Genomic DNA, 17,941 nt, shown 5'->3' on the forward strand with positions numbered 1-17,941 from the left:
CGCTTGACTAACAATTCGCCCACTTGCAGGATCAGCGTCTTGACACTCCTCTTTCGTAGTCTCTGCAAGTGGTCCGAAGGATGACCTGGAAGACGGGGAACCAATGAGAGACCAGCTGGCGGTGTTCGGACAGGCCCACGTCACTCTAATTTCCCATCACGAAGAGGAATTCACCAAAGGCTCGGCCTGCCTCGCCGCAAGCACAACGGGGCCTGAAGCAATCTGGCGCTATTGCGGCCAGCTCACACCAAAGCGAGCTGCCAAACGGAGCTCTGGGGCACTGCACTTCACAAACCTGCCGAGCTCTAAATGATAACACTCGTCCAAAAACATACTGAGGTAAGGCCACGAAGGGGATTTGAACGCAAGGCAGAATTGCACGAAACGGAGTTCAGGAGGTAGATGGGAATGGCCTTCCCAGCACAGGAAAAGCGGCAGAACGTGGACAATGATGCAGTTGGCCAAAAAGGGCGTATGCGTTTTTTCCTGAATATATTCAGGAAAAAACGCATACGCCCTTTTTGGCCAACCAAGCACCCGGGGAGAGCAAATCGGCACTACAAAGAAATCTCACTCCCCCCCCGGGCAAAAGAGCCATCCGGAAAATGTCTAAAAACCAGAAAGGCAGGACAGGCCAAGGAGATAAGGGAGCCTTGTTCAGTTGCCGGGAGGGACGCAAAATGCCAACAGCCACTCTGGAGAAGCGTATGCTCGTTCCTAAAACACGTACAGAACAGAACCACAGAGCATAGGGCACCTCCACACGTGGGCCTATATCTTGGGAAAACTAAAAATCAACCAGACGCAGGCACCCCAAAGTTTAGGGCTTCTCTCTTTACAACAACCTCGACTTCGGGACACCCTTCATCTGCCGGGGAAGAGAGAAATGGACCAAGAATTTGTGCTACTTAGGTACGAGGGAATATCCCTCAGCCATGGAATCCATGTCATAAGGCTGGTTCCAGCATAATGACTGGATTGAGGTACGATGATGCTAAGTGAAATCTGTCCCACAGAAAAAGAAACTTGGGATATCACTTAGAGAGGGAATGTACAAATCGCTACCCACGACCCGAATGACAAAAGAGAACAGACTCACGCTGTTCGAAAACACACTTAGGCCTGCTTAAACGGAAAGGTGAGGTGGCGTGATGCATAAAACACGACTTGGAAATGAGCACAGATACCGGTCGGAAAAGCAAATATATAATAGACACCACCTACTCCTTGCTCAGTGAACAGGACTCAACAGCTCCTATTCATCACAGAAGAATATATCAGACTCGTAAGCATCTGAAAACCTAAGTATTGATATCTCTCTGTAAGTGAATCAAGTGTGTGTCAAGCGGCATCAACACAGCACTGAAAATCAGCTAAAGCCCATTCTAAAAATACATTTCCAAAACACAGAAGAAAGAAGCACGGCGAGAGGGAGGGAAATTCGGCCAAAATGCGTTCAGGGGCTGTGATGCAACCAGGATTGACCACATCGACACCCACAGCGGCAGAAGACATAAGGCTGGATACTCCTCAGGCTGAGAGGATTGCTGAGGTTGGAGGAGCAAAGGCAGAGCCTCTAGAGTTATCCTGCGTGCTACCCATTCCATGGGTCCCACCTCTCCAGGTTCAAGGCAACTTTCCTACAGCCAAACCACTCATGGGAATCCCAGGGGATGGTACACCGTGTGATCGGGAAAGCTTTCGAAAGCGCACCTCATTTTTCACCTCCGGGTGCTAGCGTCCGCCATTCCAGCCGCTTGACTAACAATTCGCCCACTTGCAGGATCAGCGTCTTGACACTCCTCTTTCGTAGTCTCTGCAAGTGGTCCGAAGGATGACCTGGAAGACGGGGAACCAATGAGAGACCAGCTGGCGGTGTTCGGCCAGGCCCACGTCACTCTAATTTCCCATCACGAAGAGGAATTCACCAAAGGCTCGGCCTGCCTCGCCGCAAGCACAACAGGGCCTGAAGCAATCTGGCGCTATTGCGGCCAGCTCACACCAAAGCGAGCTGCCAAACGGAGCTCTGGGGCACTGAACTTCACAAACCTGCCGAGCTCTAAATGATAACACTCGTCCAAAAACATACTGAGGTAAGGCCACGAAGGGGATTTGAACGCAAGGCAGAATTGCACGAAACGGAGTTCAGGAGGTAGATGGGAATGGCCTTCCCAGCACAGGAAAAGCGGCAGAACGTGGACAATGATGCAGTTGGCCAAAAAGGGCGTATGCGTTTTTTCCTGAATATATTCAGGAAAAAACGCATACGCCCTTTTTGGCCAACCAAGCACCCGGGGAGAGCAAATCGGCACTACAAAGAAATCTCACTCCCCCCCCCGGGCAAAAGAGCCATCCGGAAAATGTCTAAAAACCAGAAAGGCAGGACAGGCCAAGGAGATAAGGGAGCCTTGTTCAGTTGCCGGGAGGGACGCAAAATGCCAACAGCCACTCTGGAGAAGCGTATGCTCGTTCCTAAAACACGTACAGAAGAGAACCACAGAGCATAGGGCACCTCCACACGTGGGCCTATATCTTGGGAAAACTAAAAATCAACCAGACACAGGCACCCCAAAGTTTAGGGCTTCTCTCTTTACAACAACCTCGACTTCGGGACACCCTTCATCTGCCGGGGAAGAGAGAAATGGACCAAGAATTTGTGCTACTTAGGTACGAGGGAATATCCCTCAGCCATGGAATCCATGTCATAAGGCTGGTTCCAGCATAATGACTGGATTGAGGTACGATGATGCTAAGTGAAATCTGTCCCACAGAAAAAGAAACTTGGGATATCACTTAGAGAGGGAATGTACAAATCGCTACCCACGACCCGAATGACAAAAGAGAACAGACTCACGCTGTTCGAAAACACACTTAGGCCTGCTTAAGCGGAAAGGTGAGGTGGCGTGATGCATACAACACGACTTGGAAATGAGCACAGATACCGGTCGGAAAAGCAAATATATAATAGACACCACCTACTCCTTGCTCAGTGAACAGGACTCAACAGCTCCTATTCATCACAGAAGAATATATCAGACTCGTAAGCATCTGAAAACCTAAGTATTGATATCTCTCTGTAAGTGAATCAAGTGTGTGTCAAGCGGCATCAACACAGCACTGAAAATCAGCTAAAGCCCATTCTAAAAATACATTTCCAAAACACAGAAGAAAGAAGCACGGTGAGAGGGAGGGAAATTCGGCCAAAATGCGTTCAGGGGCTGTGATGCAACCAGGATTGACCACATCGACACCCACAGCGGCAGAAGACATAAGGCTGGATACTCCTCAGGCTGAGAGGATTGCTGAGGTTGGAGGAGCAAAGGCAGAGCCTCTAGAGTTATCCTGCGTGCTACCCATTCCATGGGTCCCACCTCTCCAGGTTCAAGGCAACTTTCCTACAGCCAAACCACTCATGGGAATCCCAGGGGATGGTACACCGTGTGATCGGGAAAGCTTTCGAAAGCGCACCTCATTTTTCACCTCCGGGTGCTAGCGTCCGCCATTCCAGCCGCTTGACTAACAATTCGCCCACTTGCAGGATCAGCGTCTTGACACTCCTCTTTCGTAGTCTCTGCAAGTTTTCCGAAGGATGACCTGGAAGAGGGGCAACCAATGAGAGACCAGCTGGCGGTGTTCGGACAGGCCCACGTCACTCTAATTTCCCATCACGAAGAGGAATTCACCAAAGGCTCGGCCTGCCTCGCCGCAAGCACAACAGGGCCTGAAGCAATCTGGCGCTATTGCGGCCAGCTCACACCAAAGCGAGCTGCCAAACGGAGCTCTGGGGCACTGCACTTCACAAACCTGCCGAGCTTTAAATGATAACACTCGTCCAAAAACATACTGAGGTAAGGCCACGAAGGGGATTTGAACGCAAGGCAGAATTGCACGAAACGGAGTTCAGGAGGTAGATGGGAATGGCCTTCCCAGCACAGGAAAAGCGGCAGAACGTGGACAATGATGCAGTTGGCCAAAAAGGGCGTATGCGTTTTTTTCTGAATATATTCAGGAAAAAACGCATACGCCCTTTTTGGCCAACCAAGCACCCGGGGAGAGCAAATCGGCACTACAAAGAAATCTCACTCCCCCCCCGGGCAAAAGAGCCATCCGGAAAATGTCTAAAAACCAGAAAGGCAGGACAGGCCAAGGAGATAAGGGAGCCTTGTTCAGTTGCCGGGAGGGACGCAAAATGCCAACAGCCACTCTGGAGAAGCGTATGCTCGTTCCTAAAACACGTACAGAACAGAACCACAGAGCATAGGGCACCTCCACACGTGGGCCTATATCTTGGGAAAACTAAAAATCAACCAGACGCAGGCACCCCAAAGTTTAGGGCTTCTCTCTTTACAACAACCTCGACTTCGGGACACCCTTCATCTGCCGGGGAAGAGAGAAATGGACCAAGAATCTGTGCTACTTAGGTACGAGGGAATATCCCTCAGCCATGGAATCCATGTCATAAGGCTGGTTCCAGCATAATGAGTGGATTGAGGTACGATGATGCTAAGTGAAATCTGTCCCACAGAAAAAGAAACTTGGGATATCACTTAGAGAGGGAATGTACAAATCGCTACCCACGACCCGAATGACAAAAGAGAACAGACTCACGCTTTTCGAAAACACACTTAGGCCTGCTTAAGCGGAAAGGTGAGGTGGCGTGATGCATAAAACACGACTTGGAAATGAGCACAGATACCGGTCGGAAAAGCAAATATATAATAGACACCACCTACTCCTTGCTCAGTGAACAGGACTCAACAGCTCCTATTCATCACAGAAGAATATATCAGACTCGTAAGCATCTGAAAACCTAAGTATTGATATCTCTCTGTAAGTGAATCAAGTGTGTGTCAAGCGGCATCAACACAGCACTGAAAATCAGCTAAAGCCCATTCTAAAAATACATTTCCAAAACACAGAAGAAAGAAGCACGGCGAGAGGGAGGGAAATTCTGCCAAAATGCGTTCAGGGGCTGTGATGCAACCAGGATTGACCACATCGACACCCACAGCGGCAGAAGACATAAGGCTGGATACTCCTCAGGCTGAGAGGATTGCTGAGGTTGGAGGAGCAAAGGCAGAGCCTCTAGAGTTATCCTGCGTGCTACCCATTCCATGGGTCCCACCTCTCCAGGTTCAAGGCAACTTTCCTACAGCCAAACCACTCATGGGAATCCCAGGGGATGGTACACCGTGTGATCGGGAAAGCTTTCGAAAGCGCACCTCATTTTTCACCTCCGGGTGCTAGCGTCCGCCATTCCAGCCGCTTGACTAACAATTCCCCCACTTGCAGGATCAGCGTCTTGACACTCCTCTTTCGTAGTCTCTGCAAGTGGTCCGAAGGATGACCTGGCAGAGGGGGAACCAATGAGAGACCAGCTGGCGGTGTTCGGACAGGCCCACGTCACTCTAATTTCCCATCACGAAGAGGAATTCACCAAAGGCTCGGCCTGCCTCGCCGCAAGCACAACACGGCCTGAAGCAATCTGGCGCTATTGCGGCCAGCTCACACCAAAGCGAGCTGCCAAACGGAGCTCTGGGGCACTGCACTTCACAAACCTGCCGAGCTCTAAATGATAACACTCGTCCAAAAACATACTGAGGTAAGGCCACGAAGGGGATTTGAACGCAAGGCAGAATTGCACGAAACGGAGTTCAGGAGGTAGATGGGAATGGCCTTCCCAGCACAGGAAAAGCGGCAGAACGTGGACAATGATGCAGTTGGCCAAAAAGGGCGTATGCGTTTTTTCCTGAATATATTCAGGAAAAAACGCATACGCCCTTTTTGGCCAACCAAGCACCCGGGGAGAGCAAATCGGCACTACAAAGAAATCTCACTCCCCCCCCCGGGCAAAAGAGCCATCCGGAAAATGTCTAAAAACCAGAAAGGCAGGACAGGCCAAGGAGATAAGGGAGCCTTGTTCAGTTGCCGGGAGGGACGCAAAATGCCAACAGCCACTCTGGAGAAGCGTATGCTCGTTCCTAAAACACGTACAGAAGAGAAACACAGAGCATAGGGCACCTCCACACGTGGGCCTATATCTTGGGAAAACTAAAAATCAACCAGACACAGGCACCCCAAAGTTTAGGGCTTCTCTCTTTACAACAACCTCGACTTCGGGACACCCTTCATCTGCCGGGGAAGAGAGAAATGGACCAAGAATTTGTGCTACTTAGGTACGAGGGAATATCCCTCAGCCATGGAATCCATGTCATAAGGCTGGTTCCAGCATAATGAGTGGATTGAGGTACGATGATGCTAAGTGAAATCTGTCCCACAGAAAAAGAAACTTGGGATATCACTTAGAGAGGGAATGTACAAATCGCTACCCACGACCCGAATGACAAAAGAGAACAGACTCACGCTTTTCGAAAACACACTTAGGCCTGCTTAAGCGGAAAGGTGAGGTGGCGTGATGCATACAACACGACTTGGAAATGAGCACAGATACCGGTCGGAAAAGCAAATATATAATAGACACCACCTACTCCTTGCTCAGTGAACAGGACTCAACAGCTCCTATTCATCACAGAAGAATATATCAGACTCGTAAGCATCTGAAAACCTAAGTATTGATATCTCTCTGTAAGTGAATCAAGTGTGTGTCAAGCGGCATCAACACAGCACTGAAAATCAGCTAAAGCCCATTCTAAAAATACATTTCCAAAACACAGAAGAAAGAAGCACGGCGAGAGGGAGGGAAATTCGGCCAAAATGCGTTCAGGGGCTGTGATGCAACCAGGATTGACCACATCGACACCCACAGCGGCAGAAGACATAAGGCTGGATACTCCTCAGGCTGAGAGGATTGCTGAGGTTGGAGGAGCAAAGGCAGAGCCTCTAGAGTTATCCTGCGTGCTACCCATTCCATGGGTCCCACCTCTCCAGGTTCAAGGCAACTTTCCTACAGCCAAACCACTCATGGGAATCCCAGGGGATGGTACACCGTGTGATCGGGAAAGCTTTCGAAAGCGCACCTCATTTTTCACCTCCGGGTGCTAGCGTCCGCCATTCCAGCCGCTTGAGTAACAATTCGCCCACTTGCAGGATCAGCGTCTTGACACTCCTCTTTCGTAGTCTCTGCAAGTGGTCCGAAGGATGACCTGGAAGAGGGGCAACCAATGAGAGACCAGCTGGCGGTGTTCGGACAGGCCCACGTCACTCTAATTTCCCATCACGAAGAGGAATTCACCAAAGGCTCGGCCTGCCTCGCCGCAAGCACAACAGGGCCTGAAGCAATCTGGCGCTATTGCGGCCAGCTCACACCAAAGCGAGCTGCCAAACGGAGCTCTGGGGCACTGCACTTCACAAACCTGCCGAGCTCTAAATGATAACACTCGTCCAAAAACATACTGAGGTAAGGCCACGAAGGGGATTTGAACGCAAGGCAGAATTGCACGAAACGGAGTTCAGGAGGTAGATGGGAATGGCCTTCCCAGCACAGGAAAAGCGGCAGAACGTGGACAATGATGCAGTTGGCCAAAAAGGGCGTATGCGTTTTTTCCTGAATATATTCAGGAAAAAACGCATACGCCCTTTTTGGCCAACCAAGCACCCGGGGAGAGCAAATCGGCACTACAAAGAAATCTCACTCCCCCCCCGGGCAAAAGAGCCATCCGGAAAATGTCTAAAAACCAGAAAGGCAGGACAGGCCAAGGAGATAAGGGAGCCTTGTTCAGTTGCCGGGAGGGACGCAAAATGCCAACAGCCACTCTGGAGAAGCGTATGCTCGTTCCTAAAACACGTACAGAACAGAACCACAGAGCATAGGGCACCTCCACACGTGGGCCTATATCTTGGGAAAACTAAAAATCAACCAGACGCAGGCACCCCATAGTTTAGGGCTTCTCTCTTTACAACAACCTCGACTTCGGGACACCCTTCATCTGCCGGGGAAGAGAGAAATGGACCAAGAATTTGTGCTACTTAGGTACGAGGGAATATCCCTCAGCCATGGAATCCATGTCATAAGGCTGGTTCCAGCATAATGAGTGGATTGAGGTACGATGATGCTAAGTGAAATCTGTCCCACAGAAAAAGAAACTTGGGATATCACTTAGAGAGGGAATGTACAAATCGCTACCCACGACCCGAATGACAAAAGAGAACAGACTCACGCTTTTCGAAAACACACTTAGGCCTGCTTAAGCGGAAAGGTGAGGTGGCGTGATGCATACAACACGACTTGGAAATGAGCACAGATACCGGTCGGAAAAGCAAATATATAATAGACACCACCTACTCCTTGCTCAGTGAACAGGACTCAACAGCTCCTATTCATCACAGAAGAATATATCAGACTCGTAAGCATCTGAAAACCTAAGTATTGATATCTCTCTGTAAGTGAATCAAGTGTGTGTCAAGCGGCATCAACACAGCACTGAAAATCAGCTAAAGCCCATTCTAAAAATACATTTCCAAAACACAGAAGAAAGAAGCACGGCGAGAGGGAGGGAAATTCGGCCAAAAGGCGTTCAGGGGCTGTGATGCAACCAGGATTGACCACATCGACACCCACAGCGGCAGAAGACATAAGGCTGGATACTCCTCAGGCTGAGAGGATTGCTGAGGTTGGAGGAGCAAAGGCAGAGCCTCTAGAGTTATCCTGCGTGCTACCCATTCCATGGGTCCCACCTCTCCAGGTTCAAGGCAACTTTCCTACAGCCAAACCACTCATGGGAATCCCAGGGGATGGTACACCGTGTGATCGGGAAAGCTTTCGAAAGCGCACCTCATTTTTCACCTCCGGGTGCTAGCGTCCGCCATTCCAGCCGCTTGACTAACAATTCGCCCACTTGCAGGATCAGCGTCTTGACACTCCTCTTTCGTAGTCTCTGCAAGTGGTCCGAAGGATGACCTGGCAGAGGGGGAACCAATGAGAGACCAGCTGGCGGTGTTCGGACAGGCCCACGTCACTCTAATTTCCCATCACGAAGAGGAATTCACCAAAGGCTCGGCCTGCCTCGCCGCAAGCACAACACGGCCTGAAGCAATCTGGCGCTATTGCGGCCAGCTCACACCAAAGCGAGCTGCCAAACGGAGCTCTGGGGCACTGCACTTCACAAACCTGCCGAGCTCTAAATGATAACACTCGTCCAAAAACATACTGAGGTAAGGCCACGAAGGGGATTTGAACGCAAGGCAGAATTGCACGAAACGGAGTTCAGGAGGTAGATGGGAATGGCCTTCCCAGCACAGGAAAAGCGGCAGAACGTGGACAATGATGCAGTTGGCCAAAAAGGGCGTATGCGTTTTTTCCTGAATATATTCAGGAAAAAACGCATACGCCCTTTTTGGCCAACCAAGCACCCGGGGAGAGCAAATCGGCACTACAAAGAAATCTCACTCCCCCCCCCCGGGCAAAAGAGCCATCCGGAAAATGTCTAAAAACCAGAAAGGCAGGACAGGCCAAGGAGATAAGGGAGCCTTGTTCAGTTGCCGGGAGGGACGCAAAATGCCAACAGCCACTCTGGAGAAGCGTATGCTCGTTCCTAAAACACGTACAGAAGAGAAACACAGAGCATAGGGCACCTCCACACGTGGGCCTATATCTTGGGAAAACTAAAAATCAACCAGACACAGGCACCCCAAAGTTTAGGGCTTCTCTCTTTACAACAACCTCGACTTCGGGACACCCTTCATCTGCCGGGGAAGAGAGAAATGGACCAAGAATTTGTGCTACTTAGGTACGAGGGAATATCCCTCAGCCATGGAATCCATGTCATAAGGCTGGTTCCAGCATAATGAGTGGATTGAGGTACGATGATGCTAAGTGAAATCTGTCCCACAGAAAAAGAAACTTGGGATATCACTTAGAGAGGGAATGTACAAATCGCTACCCACGACCCGAATGACAAAAGAGAACAGACTCACGCTTTTCGAAAACACACTTAGGCCTGCTTAAGCGGAAAGGTGAGGTGGCGTGATGCATACAACACGACTTGGAAATGAGCACAGATACCGGTCGGAAAAGCAAATATATAATAGACACCACCTACTCCTTGCTCAGTGAACAGGACTCAACAGCTCCTATTCATCACAGAAGAATATATCAGACTCGTAAGCATCTGAAAACCTAAGTATTGATATCTCTCTGTAAGTGAATCAAGTGTGTGTCAAGCGGCATCAACACAGCACTGAAAATCAGCTAAAGCCCATTCTAAAAATACATTTCCAAAACACAGAAGAAAGAAGCACGGCGAGAGGGAGGGAAATTCGGCCAAAAGGCGTTCAGGGGCTGTGATGCAACCAGGATTGACCACATCGACACCCACAGCGGCAGAAGACATAAGGCTGGATACTCCTCAGGCTGAGAGGATTGCTGAGGTTGGAGGAGCAAAGGCAGAGCCTCTAGAGTTATCCTGCGTGCTACCCATTCCATGGGTCCCACCTCTCCAGGTTCAAGGCAACTTTCCTACAGCCAAACCACTCATGGGAATCCCAGGGGATGGTACACCGTGTGATCGGGAAAGCTTTCGAAAGCGCACCTCATTTTTCACCTCCGGGTGCTAGCGTCCGCCATTCCAGCCGCTTGACTAACAATTCGCCCACTTGCAGGATCAGCGTCTTGACACTCCTCTTTCGTAGTCTCTGCAAGTGGTCCGAAGGATGACCTGGCAGAGGGGGAACCAATGAGAGACCAGCTGGCGGTGTTCGGACAGGCCCACGTCACTCTAATTTCCCATCACGAAGAGGAATTCACCAAAGGCTCGGCCTGCCTCGCCGCAAGCACAACAGGGCCTGAAGCAATCTGGCGCTATTGCGGCCAGCTCACACCAAAGCGAGCTGCCAAACGGAGCTCTGGGGCACTGCACTTCACAAACCTGCCGAGCTCTAAATGATAACACTCGTCCAAAAACATACTGAGGTAAGGCCACGAAGGGGATTTGAACGCAAGGCAGAATTGCACGAAACGGAGTTCAGGAGGTAGATGGGAATGGCCTTCCCAGCACAGGAAAAGCGGCAGAACGTGGACAATGATGCAGTTGGCCAAAAAGGGCGTATGCGTTTTTTCCTGAATATATTCAGGAAAAAACGCATACGCCCTTTTTGGCCAACCAAGCACCCGGGGAGAGCAAATCGGCACTACAAAGAAATCTCACTCCCCCCCCCGGGCAAAAGAGCCATCCGGAAAATGTCTAAAAACCAGAAAGGCAGGACAGGCCAAGGAGATAAGGGAGCCTTGTTCAGTTGCCGGGAGGGACGCAAAATGCCAACAGCCACTCTGGAGAAGCGTATGCTCGTTCCTAAAACACGTACAGAAGAGAAACACAGAGCATAGGGCACCTCCACACGTGGGCCTATATCTTGGGAAAACTAAAAATCAACCAGACACAGGCACCCCAAAGTTTAGGGCTTCTCTCTTTACAACAACCTCGACTTCGGGACACCCTTCATCTGCCGGGGAAGAGAGAAATGGACCAAGAATTTGTGCTACTTAGGTACGAGGGAATATCCCTCAGCCATGGAATCCATGTCATAAGGCTGGTTCCAGCATAATGAGTGGATTGAGGTACGATGATGCTAAGTGAAATCTGTCCCACAGAAAAAGAAACTTGGGATATCACTTAGAGAGGGAATGTACAAATCGCTACCCACGACCCGAATGACAAAAGAGAACAGACTCACGCTTTTCGAAAACACACTTAGGCCTGCTTAAGCGGAAAGGTGAGGTGGCGTGATGCATACAACACGACTTGGAAATGAGCACAGATACCGGTCGGAAAAGCAAATATATAATAGACACCACCTACTCCTTGCTCAGTGAACAGGACTCAACAGCTCCTATTCATCACAGAAGAATATATCAGACTCGTAAGCATCTGAAAACCTAAGTATTGATATCTCTCTGTAAGTGAATCAAGTGTGTGTCAAGCGGCATCAACACAGCACTGAAAATCAGCTAAAGCCCATTCTAAAAATACATTTCCAAAACACAGAAGAAAGAAGCACGGCGAGAGGGAGGGAAATTCGGCCAAAATGCGTTCAGGGGCTGTGATGCAACCAGGATTGACCACATCGACACCCACAGCGGCAGAAGACATAAGGCTGGATACTCCTCAGGCTGAGAGGATTGCTGAGGTTGGAGGAGCAAAGGCAGAGCCTCTAGAGTTATCCTGCGTGCTACCCATTCCATGGGTCCCACCTCTCCAGGTTCAAGGCAACTTTCCTACAGCCAAACCACTCATGGGAATCCCAGGGGATGGTACACCGTGTGATCGGGAAAGCTTTCGAAAGCGCACCTCATTTTTCACCTCCGGGTGCTAGCGTCCGCCATTCCAGCCGCTTGAGTAACAATTCGCCCACTTGCAGGATCAGCGTCTTGACACTCCTCTTTCGTAGTCTCTGCAAGTGGTCCGAAGGATGACCTGGAAGAGGGGCAACCAATGAGAGACCAGCTGGCGGTGTTCGGACAGGCCCACGTCACTCTAATTTCCCATCACGAAGAGGAATTCACCAAAGGCTCGGCCTGCCTCGCCGCAAGCACAACAGGGCCTGAAGCAATCTGGCGCTATTGCGGCCAGCTCACACCAAAGCGAGCTGCCAAACGGAGCTCTGGGGCACTGCACTTCACAAACCTGCCGAGCTCTAAATGATAACACTCGTCCAAAAACATACTGAGGTAAGGCCACGAAGGGGATTTGAACGCAAGGCAGAATTGCACGAAACGGAGTTCAGGAGGTAGATGGGAATGGCCTTCCCAGCACAGGAAAAGCGGCAGAACGTGGACAATGATGCAGTTGGCCAAAAAGGGCGTATGCGTTTTTTCCTGAATATATTCAGGAAAAAACGCATACGCCCTTTTTGGCCAACCAAGCACCCGGGGAGAGCAAATCGGCACTACAAAGAAATCTCACTCCCCCCCCCCGGGCAAAAGAGCCATCCGGAAAATGTCTAAAAACCAGAAAGGCAGGACAGGCCAAGGAGATAAGGGAGCCTTGTTCAGTTGCCGGGAGGGACGCAAAATGCCAACAGCCACTCTGGAGAAGCGTATGCTCGTTCCTAAAACACGTACAGAAGAGAAACACAGAGCATAGGGCACCTCCACACGTGGGCCTATATCTTGGGAAAACTAAAAATCAACCAGACACAGGCACCCCAAAGTTTAGGGCTTCTCTCTTTACAACAACCTCGACTTCGGGACACCCTTCATCTGCCGGGGAAGAGAGAAATGGACCAAGAATTTGTGCTACTTAGGTACGAGGGAATATCCCTCAGCCATGGAATCCATGTCATAAGGCTGGTTCCAGCATAATGAGTGGATTGAGGTACGATGATGCTAAGTGAAATCTGTCCCACAGAAAAAGAAACTTGGGATATCACTTAGAGAGGGAATGTACAAATCGCTACCCACGACCCGAATGACAAAAGAGAACAGACTCACGCTTTTCGAAAACACACTTAGGCCTGCTTAAGCGGAAAGGTGAGGTGGCGTGATGCATACAACACGACTTGGAAATGAGCACAGATACCGGTCGGAAAAGCAAATATATAATAGACACCACCTACTCCTTGCTCAGTGAACAGGACTCAACAGCTCCTATTCATCACAGAAGAATATATCAGACTCGTAAGCATCTGAAAACCTAAGTATTGATATCTCTCTGTAAGTGAATCAAGTGTGTGTCAAGCGGCATCAACACAGCACTGAAAATCAGCTAAAGCCCATTCTAAAAATACATTTCCAAAACACAGAAGAAAGAAGCACGGCGAGAGGGAGGGAAATTCGGCCAAAAGGCGTTCAGGGGCTGTGATGCAACCAGGATTGACCACATCGACACCCACAGCGGCAGAAGACATAAGGCTGGATACTCCTCAGGCTGAGAGGATTGCTGAGGTTGGAGGAGCAAAGGCAGAGCCTCTAGAGTTATCCTGCGTGCTACCCATTCCATGGGTCCCACCTCTCCAGGTTCAAGGCAACTTTCCTACAGCCAAACCACTCATGGGAATCCCAGGGGATGGTACACCGTGTGATCGGGAAAGCTTTCGAAAGCGCACCTCATTTTTCACCTCCGGGTGCTAGCGTCCGCCATTCCAGCCGCTTGACTAACAATTCGCCCACTTGCAGGATCAGCGTCTTGACACTCCTCTTTCGTAGTCTCTGCAAGTGGTCCGAAGGATGACCTGGCAGAGGGGGAACCAATGAGAGACCAGCTGGCGGTGTTCGGACAGGCCCACGTCACTCTAATTTCCCATCACGAAGAGGAATTCACCAAAGGCTCGGCCTGCCTCGCCGCAAGCACAACAGGGCCTGAAGCAATCTGGCGCTATTGCGGCCAGCTCACACCAAAGCGAGCTGCCAAACGGAGCTCTGGGGCACTGCACTTCACAAACCTGCCGAGCTCTAAATGATAACACTCGTCCAAAAACATACTGAGGTAAGGCCACGAAGGGGATTTGAACGCAAGGCAGAATTGCACGAAACGGAGTTCAGGAGGTAGATGGGAATGGCCTTCCCAGCACAGGAAAAGCGGCAGAACGTGGACAATGATGCAGTTGGCCAAAAAGGGCGTATGCGTTTTTTCCTGAATATATTCAGGAAAAAACGCATACGCCCTTTTTGGCCAACCAAGCACCCGGGGAGAGCAAATCGGCACTACAAAGAAATCTCACTCCCCCCCCCGGGCAAAAGAGCCATCCGGAAAATGTCTAAAAACCAGAAAGGCAGGACAGGCCAAGGAGATAAGGGAGCCTTGTTCAGTTGCCGGGAGGGACGCAAAATGCCAACAGCCACTCTGGAGAAGCGTATGCTCGTTCCTAAAACACGTACAGAAGAGAAACACAGAGCATAGGGCACCTCCACACGTGGGCCTATATCTTGGGAAAACTAAAAATCAACCAGACACAGGCACCCCAAAGTTTAGGGCTTCTCTCTTTACAACAACCTCGACTTCGGGACACCCTTCATCTGCCGGGGAAGAGAGAAATGGACCAAGAATTTGTGCTACTTAGGTACGAGGGAATATCCCTCAGCCATGGAATCCATGTCATAAGGCTGGTTCCAGCATAATGAGTGGATTGAGGTACGATGATGCTAAGTGAAATCTGTCCCACAGAAAAAGAAACTTGGGATATCACTTAGAGAGGGAATGTACAAATCGCTACCCACGACCCGAATGACAAAAGAGAACAGACTCACGCTTTTCGAAAACACACTTAGGCCTGCTTAAGCGGAAAGGTGAGGTGGCGTGATGCATACAACACGACTTGGAAATGAGCACAGATACCGGTCGGAAAAGCAAATATATAATAGACACCACCTACTCCTTGCTCAGTGAACAGGACTCAACAGCTCCTATTCATCACAGAAGAATATATCAGACTCGTAAGCATCTGAAAACCTAAGTATTGATATCTCTCTGTAAGTGAATCAAGTGTGTGTCAAGCGGCATCAACACAGCACTGAAAATCAGCTAAAGCCCATTCTAAAAATACATTTCCAAAACACAGAAGAAAGAAGCACGGCGAGAGGGAGGGAAATTCGGCCAAAATGCGTTCAGGGGCTGTGATGCAACCAGGATTGACCACATCGACACCCACAGCGGCAGAAGACATAAGGCTGGATACTCCTCAGGCTGAGAGGATTGCTGAGGTTGGAGGAGCAAAGGCAGAGCCTCTAGAGTTATCCTGCGTGCTACCCATTCCATGGGTCCCACCTCTCCAGGTTCAAGGCAACTTTCCTACAGCCAAACCACTCATGGGAATCCCAGGGGATGGTACACCGTGTGATCGGGAAAGCTTTCGAAAGCGCACCTCATTTTTCACCTCCGGGTGCTAGCGTCCGCCATTCCAGCCGCTTGAGTAACAATTCGCCCACTTGCAGGATCAGCGTCTTGACACTCCTCTTTCGTAGTCTCTGCAAGTGGTCCGAAGGATGACCTGGAAGAGGGGCAACCAATGAGAGACCAGCTGGCGGTGTTCGGACAGGCCCACGTCACTCTAATTTCCCATCACGAAGAGGAATTCACCAAAGGCTCGGCCTGCCTCGCCGCAAGCACAACAGGGCCTGAAGCAATCTGGCGCTATTGCGGCCAGCTCACACCAAAGCGAGCTGCCAAACGGAGCTCTGGGGCACTGCACTTCACAAACCTGCCGAGCTCTAAATGATAACACTCGTCCAAAAACATACTGAGGTAAGGCCACGAAGGGGATTTGAACGCAAGGCAGAATTGCACGAAACGGAGTTCAGGAGGTAGATGGGAATGGCCTTCCCAGCACAGGAAAAGCGGCAGAACGTGGACAATGATGCAGTTGGCCAAAAAGGGCGTATGCGTTTTTTCCTGAATATATTCAGGAAAAAACGCATACGCCCTTTTTGGCCAACCAAGCACCCGGGGAGAGCAAATCGGCACTACAAAGAAATCTCACTCCCCCCCCGGGCAAAAGAGCCATCCGGAAAATGTCTAAAAACCAGAAAGGCAGGACAGGCCAAGGAGATAAGGGAGCCTTGTTCAGTTGCCGGGAGGGACGCAAAATGCCAACAGCCACTCTGGAGAAGCGTATGCTCGTTCCTAAAACACGTACAGAACAGAACCACAGAGCATAGGGCACCTCCACACGTGGGCCTATATCTTGGGAAAACTAAAAATCAACCAGACGCAGGCACCCCATAGTTTAGGGCTTCTCTCTTTACAACAACCTCGACTTCGGGACACCCTTCATCTGCCGGGGAAGAGAGAAATGGACCAAGAATTTGTGCTACTTAGGTACGAGGGAATATCCCTCAGCCATGGAATCCATGTCATAAGGCTGGTTCCAGCATAATGAGTGGATTGAGGTACGATGATGCTAAGTGAAATCTGTCCCACAGAAAAAGAAACTTGGGATATCACTTAGAGAGGGAATGTACAAATCGCTACCCACGACCCGAATGACAAAAGAGAACAGACTCACGCTTTTCGAAAACACACTTAGGCCTGCTTAAGCGGAAAGGTGAGGTGGCGTGATGCATACAACACGACTTGGAAATGAGCACAGATACCGGTCGGAAAAGCAAATATATAATAGACACCACCTACTCCTTGCTCAGTGAACAGGACTCAACAGCTCCTATTCATCACAGAAGAATATATCAGACTCGTAAGCATCTGAAAACCTAAGTATTGATATCTCTCTGTAAGTGAATCAAGTGTGTGTCAAGCGGCATCAACACAGCACTGAAAATCAGCTAAAGCCCATTCTAAAAATACATTTCCAAAACACAGAAGAAAGAAGCACGGCGAGAGGGAGGGAAATTCGGCCAAAAGGCGTTCAGGGGCTGTGATGCAACCAGGATTGACCACATCGACACCCACAGCGGCAGAAGACATAAGGCTGGATACTCCTCAGGCTGAGAGGATTGCTGAGGTTGGAGGAGCAAAGGCAGAGCCTCTAGAGTTATCCTGCGTGCTACCCATTCCATGGGTCCCACCTCTCCAGGTTCAAGGCAACTTTCCTACAGCCAAACCACTCATGGGAATCCCAGGGGATGGTACACCGTGTGATCGGGAAAGCTTTCGAAAGCGCACCTCATTTTTCACCTCCGGGTGGCTAGCGTCCGCCATTCCAGCCGCTTGACTAACAATTCGCCCACTTGCAGGATCAGCGTCTTGACACTCCTCTTTCGTAGTCTCTGCAAGTGGTCCGAAGGATGACCTGGCAGAGGGGGAACCAATGAGAGACCAGCTGGCGGTGTTCGGACAGGCCCACGTCACTCTAATTTCCCATCACGAAGAGGAATTCACCAAAGGCTCGGCCTGCCTCGCCGCAAGCAAAACACGGCCTGAAGCAATCTGGCGCTATTGCGGCCAGCTCACACCAAAGCGAGCTGCCAAACGGAGCTCTGGGGCACTGCACTTCACAAACCTGCCGAGCTCTAAATGATAACACTCGTCCAAAAACATACTGAGGTAAGGCCACGAAGGGGATTTGAACGCAAGGCAGAATTGCACGAAACGGAGTT

The sequence above is a fragment of the Kogia breviceps genome, chromosome 9 (assembly GCF_026419965.1).
Source record: "Kogia breviceps isolate mKogBre1 chromosome 9, mKogBre1 haplotype 1, whole genome shotgun sequence".
NCBI lineage: Eukaryota > Metazoa > Chordata > Mammalia > Artiodactyla > Physeteridae > Kogia > Kogia breviceps.